The sequence below is a fragment of the Botryllus schlosseri genome, chromosome 2 (genome assembly GCF_051294905.1).
Source record: "Botryllus schlosseri isolate E-star chromosome 2, Bs_hap1, whole genome shotgun sequence".
NCBI lineage: Eukaryota > Metazoa > Chordata > Ascidiacea > Stolidobranchia > Styelidae > Botryllus > Botryllus schlosseri.
This window is the reverse complement of record NC_137237.1, coordinates 27,561,712-27,578,399: the sequence shown is the minus strand read 5'-3', so window position 1 is coordinate 27,578,399 and position 16,688 is coordinate 27,561,712. Positions and strand designations below refer to the sequence as shown.

General features: G+C 41.3%; 1 protein-coding gene and 1 long non-coding RNA gene across 2 annotated transcripts in view; one reads left to right on the top strand and one right to left on the bottom strand.

Annotated features, from left to right (window-relative positions):
* The window catches only part of LOC145457302 (matrilin-2-like), a 115,855-nt gene that overhangs the window by 72,419 nt on the left and 26,748 nt on the right, over positions 1-16,688 (top strand). The window lies entirely within an intron of this gene.
* Positions 6,349-14,190, bottom strand: LOC145457505 (uncharacterized). The gene is made up of 2 exons (XR_013920904.1): positions 14,067-14,190; positions 6,349-7,261 (listed from the first exon to the last, which is right to left on the bottom strand). It is a non-coding gene; the product is annotated as an uncharacterized LOC145457505 (long non-coding RNA).

The window sequence follows — 16,688 nt, the reverse complement described above, 5'->3', positions numbered from 1 at the left end:
TATCACAAGTTTGCACAGTTGAGCAATATTTCTTTTCAATTTCAGTTATCTCGTTTGTTGCTCTGCTTTCTGTGGTATGTACAAGTGCCATCATGCCTAATATATAATATTTTTGGCAAAAAGGTTCTCTGCTCCTTCCATATCAATATCGGCCTATGCTATCGGTTATCGGACTTGTGAGGGTCTCGATAATAATCGGTGTCGGTATCGGCCTGCAAAAATCAATATCGGTCGACCTCTAGTTCACAAAACGTTTTATGTTGCAGTTATAGGCTATTGTCTTGTGTATTGGTGTGGTTGTGTGTATTGTGTACTCAAACAAGCAAATAGCTGCTCCGTAGGGACAAAGGTTAAAAGGAAATACGACGGTAGTTTTGGGTAGTGAGGAATGCAGACTCAGAATAAATCGGAAGAGCGGAATGGAGACAAAAAGGTGGAGAATCACTAAATTCTAAATATAGTACATTTAAATAAAGCGCTCTCTTCGCTCCTATTATTCAAAATTTCATACTGGTGACGTCATATTTTGTTATACGACTGTTGATATACAATGTTCTTCCAAATTCTCTACTTGTTACTCACGATTACCCCTGACGAGTGTCAGGCGGAAATATTCGGGTTCATTTCAATATGAATATACTGTTCGATTGGAATAATGTAATATGTCAATGAAAACTTTCGAGAAGCTGAGTTATTTTCGACAATACCAGGTTTATTTTGGTCATATGTTGATTATGCTTTGTTGATACCATATGATACACCTAGTGATAGGTTAGATTCAATGAATTATATTATAGAGATATCAAATTACTGGAAGATTTGCGATATCACGCGTGTACTTCCCAAACAAGAACTCATCAAAGTTCGATCACGATCGTGATCATATGTTCGCACTATTCTCATTGGTAGCACTGGGCACAATGATTCGAAGACCGGATCCGAATCGAGTATTATTTCTAATGAATCGAGTCAAGTAGTGGGAGATAATTTTTTCCGGGTGCTGAGTATAACGCAGTGCGTAAGTCTTTATTGATATTAAACTTGTGTAATCTGACTCCAGAAGGTTACCTGTAAGATTTGCTGCGCATACCTTTCTTTTCGACGGACTAGCGTCCAACGGAAGTGAACGGCTTTGACTGGCTTACCACACAGAGTCTGTCTCGTTCACACGTAGTCAAGATCACACGGACAAGCGTGCTTTTATTTCTGTCTCCCCCACTTGTAACTATATTGAGCCACTCGCACCACGGTGAAAATGTCGAGTTGAATATCTCCGAATTGAATGAATAAATGAAAGAATTACGTTATGTATTTCACCATTAACATATTATATCACATAACATGTCCAGTTGGGTTGATCATTTCCTGTACAACGTTTCGAGATACCGCGCTATATGCGATAACCATTACACGGCGTTAACAATATATTTCATTTCCTGTCATGTTTCAAGATATACTGACTTTGTGTTATTTATATTACCAAGCTAGTTACCAAGATATATTCCGGTAAAAGTTCGGCCCTTTCACAAAAACAAACTTTGTTAAAAAAAAAACGGAACATATCAAATCATATGATATTTGGAGACAATAACAGTTTTATCTGCAGAGGTAAAGTAAGCTAATGAATGAAATACCAACATCACATGGCATTCGGCCAATCTTGAAATGACTCGAAGTTTATGCAGGCTGAAATACAAATCAAAAATTCAAATCAACAACAGTAAATTTTCACAAAACAACAAAGACATTCAAAGTTAGAATCAGCAAATACACGGTACTACCACGACGTTATAGCATACATGGCATTAGGCATTCAGAAACCCGATAATATCACTAGCACGCAAACTAATTAGCAAGATACTGTTATGGGTATAAAAGGCCAAATTTTCACATGCAATCATTTTTTTTCTAAATTGATATGAAACTTCCTAATTCATATCACGTAGCATTTAGCATTGGTATATACCTACAGAACGAGAGTGTGCCTTATTCATCGTATCACATTCAAAGCAATGTCCGCAAATATCATGCACCACCGCATTGCATATATTTCTCAATGATATACTTAACATAAGGGTATCGTTGTAAAGCAGAGGCCTAATATCTCCTCACAATTACATGCAAGGAAATGTTTGCACGTAGGCCTACCACGCACTACCGCTGAGCATATTTCTCTCAGTGACATATTCAGCATTAAGGGTATCGATTTATCGCAGAAGCCTAATGTCTCTTCAAAAGACTTGAAATATATAATCATTCATCACACATACATACCAAGCTATTCGGCTATTTGATGCATCGTGGGTAGGCTTCAGGCTACGGGTTTACCCACACACAACTCTTATTAAAACATCATACTATATAAGCTCCTGCATGCGTCCCACGATTATAAGCAAACCCAGGATAAAACTCGCAGGGAATGCGACCTCTGTCTGGGTTTAGACCCAATGATTGCAAGTTACTTTACTAAACTATACTTTGTTCATAATCCAATAACAGTAACCAACTAACGTCGTATTGCAAGCGAATAAAATCGATCTAGCGTTTGTTCTCCGGATCCGTGTCATGCCTGGTTGGATCACCACTGTCCGCAAATCTGCCGCACTTCTGCGAGTTCCGATCATTTTCTGACACAACATACATTGTTCTATTCGTTATTGGCTTCGTTCTGGAGTTTTAAGGGGCTAGGCTAACCCAGAAATCGAAAAAAAAATCAGATTTCTTTAATTGTTGACATTTGTTGTATTAGATGTTAGCTTTCATCTATCCAAGTATTATAATGATTGAATTCACCTTAGTGTCACAAATTAAATTTTTCATGAGCCTATGTAGTCACTCCTCCCCCATAATTGTTAACTCAGCTAAACCCACCACGAATATCCGAGCCCTTGGATCCTACTCCTGTAATCAATGATGCGTTACAACAAATCAAAACAAACAGTATTGTATGCCGACTTAACACTTTGCGGCTGTTTGTTCTTAGATTCTCAGTGACTGGGTTTGGGGGCTGTTTTTTTTTGACGATCAAAAGTGATATTGATCACGGATAGAGGCTGGATTGGAGTGTCACAGCCATTACAGTGTCATTAGATGTGTCATGGCATTTGATAAGACATGCAATGAAGCACAGCATCGGATTTTGATCTAGCCATTCACCGTATTATTGTCGACTATTGAGCTGCTACTGAAAATCGTGGGAAATCATATGGGGAAAATGGATATCATAGAATGGAAATCAACTAATTCAGAACTGTATGCGAATGGCCAGGGCAGTCAAAAGTAGAAAACTTAGCAATGCAGGAGTAAAATATAGCATCATGGCGCTTTTCAAACTATTTCCTGTTTGAAATTTTGGATTTTTAGAGTGATAGTGTGACTTTAACATGTTACGATATCAATGTGGCTTCTTCTCGTAGTTTTCTTTTTTTCGTACCTTGAAAGTCATAAATCATTTTTAAGGCGGAAAAAATTGTCCAGTCAACATGAAAATTTGTAGGTATAGGTATCTTGGGATGCTCCTCCGGATAAAACTGTTTGTTTTATTTTAAAAGTGAGTGGTCTCTCCCTTTAGGTCAGGGGTGGGTGATTATTTTCATGCGCGGGCCAAATGAGAAAAATAAATACGTTGACGGGCCGAGTGAAAAAAAATAGCTATAATCTCCAGCCCATTTTAATTTTATTTCTAAATTACATTGTTAATAAAGGCTGTCCAGTGAATGTGATGATATTAGGTAATGAGAAAGTGACGGTTAATTAAAAAATATCTATTAGCTGTCATGATTCGAAACAATGTTAAACATGATACATTTTAGCTCTATTTAAACCCCTATCCACGTTCTTCTATTAAACAGTGGTTCTCAAACTTCTTAGGCACGCCTCCCTTTATGATAGTGAACAATTTCGCGCCCACTTATCATGATATCACAAAATAATGAAAAATGCAACCAGAATGCTAGCAATACGGCCGTAAACCTAACTTTACGCTGATTGGTCGAGAGACAATGGCCATGGATACGGCGCAGCAACGGAGGACGCTGCATTTACCTAAGCCTGGTTGGCAGTACGATATATTCCTATAGCCGTGTAGACTGTTTAAAAACGACTAGATAACAGTTAAGTGTTTATTTCTTCATCAATAATAATAAGAATTAGGGAAGGAGATAAAATATTTACGAACACTTGCTAAAATATAATGCCGAAATACTGCTGTGTTTATAAGTGCAGTGCCACCAATGCAACGCAAAGGACAGGAATGCTTGGGAATGCAGAGTAAGAATACAGGAATTCAATCCTACTTCGACAGCCGCATTTATTCCTACCACTTTTTCAAGGAAGATTTTGCTCCTAGTGTATCAGATCAGAGGTCTCGAACACGTGGCCCGCACCGTAACAACACAGCCGATGAGCTCATGAAATTTGAACGTGGGCGGAAATCACAAATTTTATTTAATTATTTGACTGCTATGCGGGATAATTACAAGTAAATCACTCTTATTGGCATCAAATTCAGGCCCAAATGTATGCCACAAAGAGTGACTGCAGCACATTTTGTTATTTGGATTACACAGGGATATTCGGATTTGCAAACTATCAAGAGACCCTGAATAGAAACAAAACATTCCAAAACTCCAGGAATTTCATCTGGATGTAATGCTCAGCCAACTACTTAAGTCAAAATCGCATTTCCTTATTTTTCACTGTAAAAAAAATTCAATTTATAATTCGGAACGGAATTGGACTAACAAAAGAACTAAAGTTCCTGAATAGGTAACAGGAAGACAGTTGACACGGCATGGAGTTCAGGGTCCGCCTTTTTGCAATGCGCGTATATTCTGCTTTACCAAGGAGATTGCGACTGGGAATCGCACCTAGACGTGATTTTCGAATCTGTATTGGTGTATCTAATGCACTAGCAGCAAAATCCCCCTTGCAACAGTGGTAGGAACAAATGAAGCTTGTCAAAATAGGCTTGAACTCCTGTCTTCTTATTGTCTGTATTCCTAAGCCTTCCTGCCCTTCGCGGTGGAAGGAAATGAATGGAAATATATGTTGTTCCGCAATGCATTGCCATTAGTGGCATGCATTTATCAACACAGCAATATTTCGGCATTGTATTTTAGTATGTGTCAGTAAATATGTTATTTCCTTTCCCAATCCTTGATATTTTTGATGAAGAAATAAACACTTAACTGTAATCTTGTCGTTTTGTGCAATATTACACGGCCATAGGAATACATCGTACTGCCAACCAGGCTTAGGTAAATGCAGCGTCCTCCGTTGCTGCGCCGTATCCATGACCATTGTCTCTCGACCAATCAGCGCAAAGTTTGGTTTACGGCCGTATCTCAACATATAGTTTGATGGCATGGAAGATTATGGCTGTTGGTGTGAGAATTATGAAATATTAAAGTCGGACAGATCAACAACTATAAGAGGGGGTATATTGCGCGGAGCGCGAAAATTTTTTTTCAATAAACTTCGGCTTCACGCCACCCTTCTAGATGCTTTCACGTCTCCCAGTTCGAGAACCACTTTTCTGAAGTGTACATGCAGTAGTACAGTAAAGCTTATATTATTGGTCACTGCCTTCCGAGCCGTGTGCAGATTAAATAGCCTTTATGTTGAGCGAAGCTTGCACACACAAAAAAATCTGGTAGACTTACAAAGAAATTTCTGTAAATTTTACAACGAATTACCGGTCGCAGCCAATAGCAGCGTGTAGCTTGTCATTTTACATTTTGATATGTAATATTACATTAATTTAGCTGCTAAGTCAAGTTACCAGAATTTCTTCGCAAGGTTACTGACAGTTAATTGCTACGGCATTTTACCAAGCTATTGGCAAAATTGATTAGCTTCCAAGCCCCAGCAACCAGTGGACACGTGGAAGTGCATGTCACTGTGATATCATTCTCGTTGCGATTTGACCTGATTCAACCTCGTTCACGAGACAGGATTAGGTCACACGGAACTGGTTGACCGTAGTACCAATTTCGGTATAGTGCATAGTTGGGTGCAAGAAGCAGCTGACAATGTATAGTTACACCATATACATTATATTATAAGGCTATGGCTACACGGTCGGTCTCGGCGGTTAGATTTGTTGTAACAGATAGGGCTAATGAGTTACAAAAATCAGTTTAGGATATATAATCTTATTCCTGAACTAGAACTATCCTAACTAGAAATATCAGCACAGCAGCAGGCTCAGTTGACCATTTCTTAATGGCGGACACGGCGACCTATAATAGGTTACCTTAGGTTGCGCGTTGCAGGTTCTTCTGAGATTCGTAGTAAACAACCAACAATCAACTGTGACATCACGAATAGCGTCCGGTTAGGTAAGTAAGTAGGGAACCACACGTGGAGCAATAAATATCAATATATACGAAATTCGACGCAAAAGAAAGGGACTATAGGTGTTGATAGATGTTTCTGTATGAAAAACCAAACTGGATTAAACATTATAACGTGGACAGTAAATATTATTGGTGGCATATGTGAGCGGATGAATATCACTTATTTCAAAGTCGTCTGCGTGTCGAGCCGAGTAGCCGACTGGTCGGCCATTAATATTGAGCTTTGGGCATGCAAAGGCTGACGGTGCGAAGCTTGTGACTTGTGATTGAAGAAAGTAACGACTTTCGTTGAAGATTCTCAGGACTGATGAATGGGATACGCATCGTAAAAGGTACAGTAGCCTACTGTGTAGTATTGGTTACCGTGAATATCTACGACTGTGCACACCACCCGGATGACTTTGGTTTCATGATTTAAATATTTCAGTCGCCCCATTCTCAGTTCTATTTTGGGATATTAGTCGACTTGTATAATGACCTGCGACACCACATACTCTGCCGCGGAGTAGTTGAAACTGTTAGCTTGTTATTGACATTTATCGGGTCATAGCTTAGATATGTTTTCATCCACTGCTCGATGTTTGGCTCACATGCCGCATCAAATGAGGCACCTTTTCTTTCTATACATTGATCATTTAAGTCATGAATCTCTGCTATATCATGTCAAATGAGGAGTCGTCAACTCACAATGTACCAGTACCGGTACTTCAAAACTTGTTATATTTTTGTTAGCCTATTTGTCTCAGTCTTTAGAAGTCATGTCTAGGTTAGCAACTTGGCTTAGTATAGCGACTTACGCATGAATTATTTTTAGTGGAACTGCAAGATACTAGTCACACAGAAGGAATGAAGACGAGAAAAAGAAACAATTGGAAGTTTATCCGGCGTTGGAATTAATTCACCTTTTCTTGGCATTCGGCTTGAGACGTCGTCGCGTGCGGACCTCTTGCTGCGCTTCCTAACTGAGCAGTCTGAGATAGACAAGCGCTCTATAATAATTAGTGATCTACAACGCCAGTGTCGGATGGAAGTCTCTTCCTCTGGCAAACGCAAACTGTCGTGTGTTTCTACGGACGTGGTCAATAGTGATAGTGATAGCGATGCTCGTGCTTCTTTAGCGAAAGTCTCCGCTAAGGATTATGCTAGTCAGCCTACGAAGCAACCTCCTAGCACCCAGGAACCGGAATTGAGCGAGCGACCTCAGGATGGAGCAGGTCAACAACATAGTAGCCAAATGAGAGTCGTGGTATCAGGTGAAGGCCTTTCGTTGAAGCGCCTCCATCCTACAGTAGTGCATAGGGCACTCTATTCATTGATCGGCGAATATGAGGGACCTCGTCCTCTTCGGTCAGGAGACCTTCTAATCACATGCACTAGTCCGAAACAGGTTCAAGCTCTCCTCCAGTCTGACTGTTTGACAGACAAAGTTTCCGGCTCTAAAATTAACGTAAAAACCTCTCTGTACCCCGAAAAATCATTTGCTAGCAGAGCTGTCATTTCTGGCGTCCCCCTAGATATCAAGGAGTCAGAACTACTCGACAACCTTAGCGGTGTTGGAGTATCAGCCGTAAAACGCCTTAAGAGGAAAGTCGACAAAGGTTACGACTCCTGTTCCGCCGTTCTCCTCTACTTCCGCTGTGACAAGGTACCTGAGAGTGTCAATTTCTCTTACCTTCGGTTCTGGACTAGGCCTTATAATCCTCCCCCTTTGAGATGCTATCGCTGCAATAGGTACGGCCACTCCAAAGAATCGTGTAGAGGAAAAGCAACTTGTAGTAAATGTGGTAGTTCTGACCACGAACATGCCTCGTGCACGAAGGAAAAATTTTGCATCAACTGCAAAAAACCTCACAGTGCCGCATATGGCGGTTGTAGCGTATATAAAACCGAAGCTAAACTGCAAATTATCAAAGAACGTACAAAAATCAGTTATTCCGAAGCGAAGGTCGTGTTGAACTCTGCCACCGTTGCTACCTCTTTGCCTACTTCTTATATGGACAGGACTTTTAGTGAAGTCCTTGCTAACGACTCTACATATTTTCGACAACCACGACCTCGTCGCACCAAAATCAGTTCGATCCTTAGCAAACATACCATTTCCGCTCCTGCTCCCAATGACGGGGATTTGCGACATTTCAGTCAGACCAAATCGAAAGAAAATACTGTTAGCGATGCTGCTAGCCATAGGCCTACCGAATTGGAAGAGAATACCCCTATGTCTTAGTGTCAAACATCCCACCCAGATCTTTCGCAGTTACTTTCCCTACTTGTTGGAATCGTTGAATATACGATGGAGGCTGTCAAATCAGGTCAATGCAATGCGCTTGAAATCGTTTCCAGAGCATGCCTTAAGCATGGTTTTTCGGCTCCTGCTCCTAAAGTAAATGTCTAATCAAGCTCTTCGTTTCATCCAATGGAATTGTAGAGGTATTTATCGTAAACTACCCGAGCTTAAACAATATATCAATAACCTACCAAATACCCCTGATGTGATATTGCTTCAAGAGACTCATCTCATCGATAAGTATTCCCCCAAGCTGACGGGTTTTCGGGTCTTTCGTAAAGACAACTCGCTTCATTCCGGTGGTCTGGCCATTTTCTTGCGGGAATCTCTCCCCGCGACTGAGATCCAACTTGACACCCCATCTTGCATTGAAGTGTTATGTATATCCATCTGTCACCTACGCATCTGCAACGTCTATATGAGCCCTACCGCAATTTCAGAAGATAGCGCTTTTGTTTTCCTTGAATCGCTGTCACGTCGTGCAATAATCTTCGGGGATTTTAATGCCCACCATCTTTCCTGGGGGCAACGAAATAACCGACGGGGCCGCCTCCTATTTGACGCTTTCGACCAAAATGGATTGGTGGTGTTGAATAGCAGCTCGCCAACCCATCTTAATATTGCCTCTAACGCCATAAACCGATACTCGCTACTAGATTTATCCATCGCGTCAGCCGACGTATCCTCGAAGTGCCGAACCGACGTCACGGATCGTTTACTGGGAAGCGACCATTTTATTGTGATAACTACTTTCAAAGAAACGTTTTCAAATGAAACAAACAGGAAAAACTCGTGGAATTTTCGCAGAGCAGATTGGGCGGCCTTTGAAAGAAAAATCGATAGGAGCTTAGAATCTTCGGGCTATGAAGATGTAAACTTTTTGAACAAGACTTTCTCAGAATGCGCACTGGACGCGGCGCATTCGTCAATTCCAAAATCTCATTTCTCGAACCGAAAACCTTCTGTGCCATGGTGGAATGCGTCTTGCGATAGAGCCGTAAGACGCAAGAGAGCTGCTTTCCTCAAAATGAAACGGACCTTCTGCATGAATGATGTAACCCGATATAAACGCTTGCGGTCGGAATGCCGGAAAATGATTCTTTCTTCTAAAAGGGCAAGTTGGGAAAACTTCTGTTCTTCTCTGAATGATTCCAGTAATTACTCCAAAGTTTGAAAGGTAGTTCGCTCCTTTTCTGGTGTTCGTTCCTACAATATCATACCTCCGATCACTATTGGTGGCGTCGTTACCGGTAGTGACGACACGTCGAAGGCTGACGCTCTAGCCTTGCACTTTTCGTCGGTTAGCAGTGATAGCAATTACACGTCAGCATTCCGAACAAGGAAGGAAGCGGTTGAGAATCAAATATCCTCCCGAATCACCAGTCTCTCAGCGCCTAACAATGATATCATTAACGATCCTTTTTCCATGGCCGAACTGAAATCAGCAATTTCGTCGCGAGGAAACACCAGCCCGGGCTTGGACGATATCGCTTATACCCAGGCCGTGCTATTTTTGGCATTTTAGGAGCCAGATGCCAAAACTGCCAAAAATAAAAATTTGAAAATGCCAAAAATAACTTAATTTTTGGCATATGCCAAAAATAACACGGCCTGCCAATAGTGTATTTCTTTCATGGTGTTGTGTTAACAGGACCGCATTACACGCGAGAAGAGCGTGTGTGAAGGGCAGGATTCTTACTCTATGGGTCCTGCCCACCCATTAGAACAGAAAGCATGGTGTCCTAAATGGTGTGGGCACGGCGTGATTGAACGGCTGACTGCATTTGGTTTACGTTATACTTTCCATTTGTCCAAAGGCAATTTTTGACCGGCTTGCCGAGGGCTAAATTTGATAAAACGTGTATCAATGGAAAGCTGCCGCTGTACTGATTACTAAAATATAAATTGTATTCTGCTCATGGATCTGGAACCCCCAAATTCAACCACGACTTTTGCATTGTGATCGAGTTGAACATTGTGACTCAACAAACAGTCTGGCTATTTCTGAGCTGCAGTCTCGTTTTGCCAGACAGTCTTGTTGCGTTATTGTTCCTAAACAAGCTAACCTTCCCAGGACTCTTCCATGTGAGTTGATAATATTAAAGCCATCTGACGTGACAAAAATCCTCCTAAAATATATCGGTAGACTACTGATGGAGATGGGATGGTCACGCTACAAAATAGAATGTGTTGAGTGACAACACAGGTAACTCCTGGAAAAGTATCGGGAAAAAAATTCTCTCCGCGGTGAGATCGATGGCACTAGCGCAGTGATCTCTTTTCATGATGCTTGGAAGGCGGTTCTGCCCTCCGAAATTTTGAAGCTCTGAAAACCTTTTGTGGAGGACTGGCAACATTCTTTCCCTCAACGGCTACTGTTGAAGCGATGTTTCCCAGATTCGTTGGGCGAAAAATTAATTCAGGAGAAACTTTGCTGACCTGAGTTTGGAAGCACTGTTACAGTGCAAACAATTTAAGTCTATTCAAGAGCTGTAACAATCAGGTGTTGAGCGTGTTTGTTGGGCTTCTCATTCTTTTTGCTTATTGGCACCGATGCCGAATGGATACTGCACATTTTGTGGTTTTGTTTGATATTATTAACCTATGTAATCATTAGGTTTTTTCTCTTCTTATTGTTTGTTGGTACTGATTATAAGTGGATTCTGCACATTTTTTGGTCTCTATTGATAAACTGACCAAAATAAAGCGTTTTTATGACTAATTCGAGTCTGAAAATATCTATTTAGAGGTCGATGCCAAAACTGCCAAAAATAAAAATTGAAAAATGCCAAAAATAAGCTATTTTTGGCAGTTTTGGCATATGCCAAAAATAACACGGCCTGCTTATACCCAATGTTAAAGCACTTGTCTGACAAGTCTCTAACATATATCCTCCGTTTGATCAACTCTTCTTGGAGTAATGGCCTTCTTCCCGACACCTGGAAACACTCTGTTGTTGTCCCCATATTGAAAGGCGAGAAAGACCCAGCTGCGGCTAAATCCTATCGTCCCATTTCGCCGACTAGTCACCTATGTAAAGTAATGGAGGTGATGGTAACGAGGCGCTTGAGATGGCACTTGGAATCTAACTCCCTTCTCAACGCCGCTCAGTCCGGATTTCGTCATGGGCGTAGCACCATGGATAACATCATGCAACTTCATGATACCGTGTACAAAGCGGTCAACAATCGGTATTCCGTGATTGCAGTCTTTTTGGACATCCAATCCGCGTATGATATGGTATGGCGCAACGGTCTTTTGTTCAAACTAACAGAGCCAAACGTTGAATTGGATAAATAATTTTCTGTCACACCGATCTTTTCAAGTTCGAGTTGGTGGTTCTCTCTCCAACGTTCATTTTTAAAAAAAAATGGCCTGCCACAGGGCAGTGTCATCAGCCCTCTGCTCTTTGCAATCATGATGGCCGATCTTCCCCTGTTGGTAAACACCTCCCATGCCCTATTCGCCGACGACCTCTTACTTTGGGATTGCGGTCTCTCCATCCCAGACCTACTTCTGTCCATGCAGCGCTCTATGGACTCCATACAAGAATGGTGTGACAAGTGGGGTATGCTCTTGTCCAAATCCAAAACCGTCGCAATGTTATTTACACGAAAAAGAAAAATACCTCTTCTTGCTCTCCAACTGGATGGTTCGAATATACCGTTCGTGGAAACATTCAAATATCTCGGCGTCGTTTTTGATAAGACGCTATCCTACAAAGCACATATCGAATACATTTCCTCTAAATGTAGTAAAAGATTGAATTTGTTGAGAGCTCTTAACTGGGACAAGTTGGGGAGCCAGTAAGAAGTGTCTCCTGTGTGTCTACCGTTCCCTCGTTCGCTCCATCGTGGAGTACGGAATGCCGGCGTACTTTTTTGCACCGGTCACGCATCTGAAGGAGATCCAGGTTATCCAGAGTAAAGCTTTACGGATCTGTACAAATGCCATGCGCAGCACCCCGATTTGCGTGATTCAAGCCGAATGTCGGGAAATGCCTTTGCATCTGCGGCACAAGTTTATTTCAATGAATTACCGGTGCCACCTGATGAACCAGGACCCGAGAAACTCGTTCATCAGCCAAATTATTGAAGATTCCTGGCATGACATTTACTGTCTTACAAATCCAAGCTTTCAGACATTCAACTCCTATACTAAATCACCGCTATTCAATGGCTTCATATTGGACAGGTACCGGCTTCCCTCGTCTCCTCCTTGGTTGTTACCTCAACCACGTGTTGATTTATCTCTCCTCTCGGAGAATGCTTTACGTGGCGTTATTGAGGCCTATAACCAGACTTGTTTAAGTCACGTTGCCGATAACTACGATGCACACACGCTAATATACACGGACGGATCTAAATCGCTTGTTGGAGGGGGAGCGGCGTTTTGCATCCCTTCACTTGACGTTTCAGTTGCCCAGGCTTGTTCAGCCGAGCACTCTGTCTTCTCGACTGAAATGATAACGATCGACCTAGCGCTGAGTTGGATTACACGAAATCGCAACTCGTCAACCGAATATCTGATCATGTCAGATTGTTCGAGTGCCCTGGCTTGCATTCGTAACTTCAACATGTATCCTCGCCATAAGCTGGTTTGTGATATTTTATTCTCCCTGTCTCGATTGAGGGAACTCGACGTCAACGTATCATTCCTTTGGATTCCCGGCCATGTGGGCATTCACGGCAATGAAGAAGCTGACAGATTGGCAAAGAATGTCTCCACCACTCCGTCAATGTCCGAAGATATGCCGACGCTCTCCGAACAAGAAGCCCGGCACATAATCCGTCGCCACAGCATGGCATTGTGGGATCAAGAATACCAGAGCTCCGAAAACGGCCTACGTTACAAGTCCTTCAACAGTTCTGTTCTACATCCTTCCCCTGGTTATGGTAATCGCCTTTATGATAGTATAATCCTTCGATTGCAATCAGGTCATTGTCGATTAAATGGCCATTTGTTCAAACTTGGAATGGTAGACTCTCCTGCGTGTTGTTACTGCCGCTACCCCGAAACTGTGGATCATTTCTTAATTAGTTGCCCTAAATATGACTTTCATCGTTCATTTCTTATGGATAAATGTGTTCAATTAAAAGTGAATTTCTGTATTGATGATTTGCTCACTGATTCTCGTATAGTCCCGTATGTCGTTGAATTTGTGTTATCGTGCAACCGCTATTTATAAACGTATAGTCTGTAATTTATTTCTGTAATGTTCGTAATTTATTTCTGTAATGTTCGTGAGTGAATCAATTTTTGGAATCACCTTATCTCACTTGATTGATTCTACATCATTGTGCTATTGATCATTATTTCGTGTTAACTCCCTTATCTGTGTACTATGCTCAATGACTGTGGTGCAAAAGGCCGTCAGGCGATAAGCGCCAGTTTTTTGTTTAATAAACAACAACAACAACAACCTTTTCTTGGGACCACTCGTGCTATATTTGCATGCCTCCTAAACAACCTCCAGCAGCAATACTTTTTCATCGTGAATCATGAATGAATATACAGTTGTCCTAATGTCGTCTTGAGAGCGTGAGGAAACTTGCGGTATTTTGGCATCGCGTTGCTTCGGGATAGGTATGGATGTAGGCTGAGACGTGAATTTACAAGCTGGCATGTAATCTGATTTACAAGGACAGTAGGTAGGGTGGTAGGTAGGTAGGTAGGTAAGGCGGTAAAATTACAGTCTCGGTGGTAAATGTACACAGAAGAAAATGTAGATTGAATATACCAGAGGTGACTGTAACATTACAGGCTGGCATGTAAAGTTAGATTACCGGACGGTTGTAAGTTGGATTTACATTGAGTGACGGTAATGTTATATTACTGCCAAGTGGCTGGCCACCCTGCTTCCAGACATTTCGCGGTAAATCGAGGTAAATTTTTTTTTCAGTGCAGTTATTCTTAACTTCGCCTTCCCTTGATGACCGAGTGCTTCGTGCTTTTGTCATAAGACCGACTTAAATTAAAATCCTTAATCTAGGCGACATGATCGGCAAGCACTGAAAGGATGGGTTGACCACTGACTTCAGTGTAAGAATATTTAGTGCTCTAAATTCTAAATCTAAACCTTCTAGGAATTTCAGTTTTCGGCTGTCTTTTTTTGGCATTCCCCTTAATCCTTTATAGGTGATACATATGATGAGTCATATAGTAATCGCGAGCACTGATTGACTTGTTTTACGAATTATGGATTTGGAAACATATCACGCCACAAATTGAAACACATGTCGTATAATGCGTAATATGATAATGTAAACAAGGAAGGTTTTAACTAAACTATACGGAAAGAATAATTTCTTGTGTCTTCAATTGCTACTCATACTTTGTCACACTGCCTTTATTTTGAATCTGGATTACGCATGCCAGGTACGTAGGCAGCCTAATCGTGGCATATGAATCATCGGGCTTCAAAGTAAACGAATTTCCTGTTCATTTGATACAGCCTATGGATTTAGTCAGTCAACAAGCAAGTTTTATGTTTTGAATTCCAAGCAACCTTTCGCGGGCCGCACAAAATAGCTTCGCGGGCCGCACTTTGACCAAGTCTGCTTTAGGTTCATCTAATTCATAATTTTGCAATTTTTTTTCTTTCCATTTTTCAATTTTGTTTTTAGTGAATAACCCTTGTTGAAAAAAAGAGTTTGATCCAAAAATTTGGGGTAACCAGAATCTATAATGAGCACCCTCAAAAAATTTCACAAATAATTAGTTTGAAAAATCATAAAATCTGATGAAAGTTTAAAATCATTGACCATTTTTCAACCAATTTTCACCAAAGTTAGGATGTCTAACAAAGCACCTTGTGTCCGAATTTCAGAAACATTGCTTCATTATTAATAAAGTTATGGGTGTGTGACTGATTTCCCAATTCGAGGGGTAGCCTAGCCCTCGTCGAAACAAGTATGTAGAATGTAAATGTTCCTTGTGCGGCTGGATGGTCTTTCTCGCCGAATGTTTTAGGCGGATCTTGTCTTCATCGCCCCTCTGCCTGTTCATTGCTCGATCGGTTGAGATCGAAAGTCGGGGTCAACAATATAGTGCAGGCTGCATGCCTTTACGATGTTAAACTTGTGTAATCTGACTCCAGACGGTTACTTGTAGGATTCACTGCATATATTTACCTTTCGGCGGACCAGCGTCCAACGGAAGTGAACAACTTTGACTGACGTACCACACAAAGCACCGGTTTCGTACATATCTAGTCAAGATCACACGGACAAACGTACTTTTGATTCTGTATCCCGCACTTGTAACTTTATTGAGCCACTCGCACCACAGTAAAAATGTCGAATTGGATATCTCCGATTTGAATGAGTAAATGAATGAATTACGCTGTATCACACAAATATATATATTCGTATATCACCATACACATATTATATCACACAGTGGTGGCCTTACGATTAGGGGGCCCTAGGCGAAACTTCTGGGGGGGGCCCACTTATCTACATTGTCGCAACTTCTGGGGGGCTACGCCCCCCAGACCCCCCTTACTAACGCTGAACGATACTTTTATTGTTGTACGCCTCGTATGCACTGTTCCGGTACTACATTGTCTGTACATCATGATAAAACTGTAACCATATTAAATAATTATAATGACATGCCAAAGTACTACTTGTCAATTTTTTACAAGTGACTCAAGTGAACTATAGTGCGTGTCGAGACCCACCAATTTAGAAGAATTATGGGATGTAGCATGACACGATAGTATACCAAGGCAACTGCACGCCAAATAGACCATATAAAAATAAATCCAGAAAGCTGTCGGCTGACTTTAGTAATAAGCCAGCACACCGCGTCAAGGTTTCAGCCAGGTGCTGGATTGGGCCTATCTTTTTTCTACCAAGAAGATTTTGTTGCATGATTAGGCATAGAGCAAAATGTGCGGCAACATGGTACAACACCAGTAATACCACAGGAACACATCAGCACTGGTATAACCTGTGAAGAGCTAGTTGCACGATCCGTAAGAATATAGCTTTCAATACAACATCCATTGTAATATAATATTTCCTGCACTAGAAGAATTT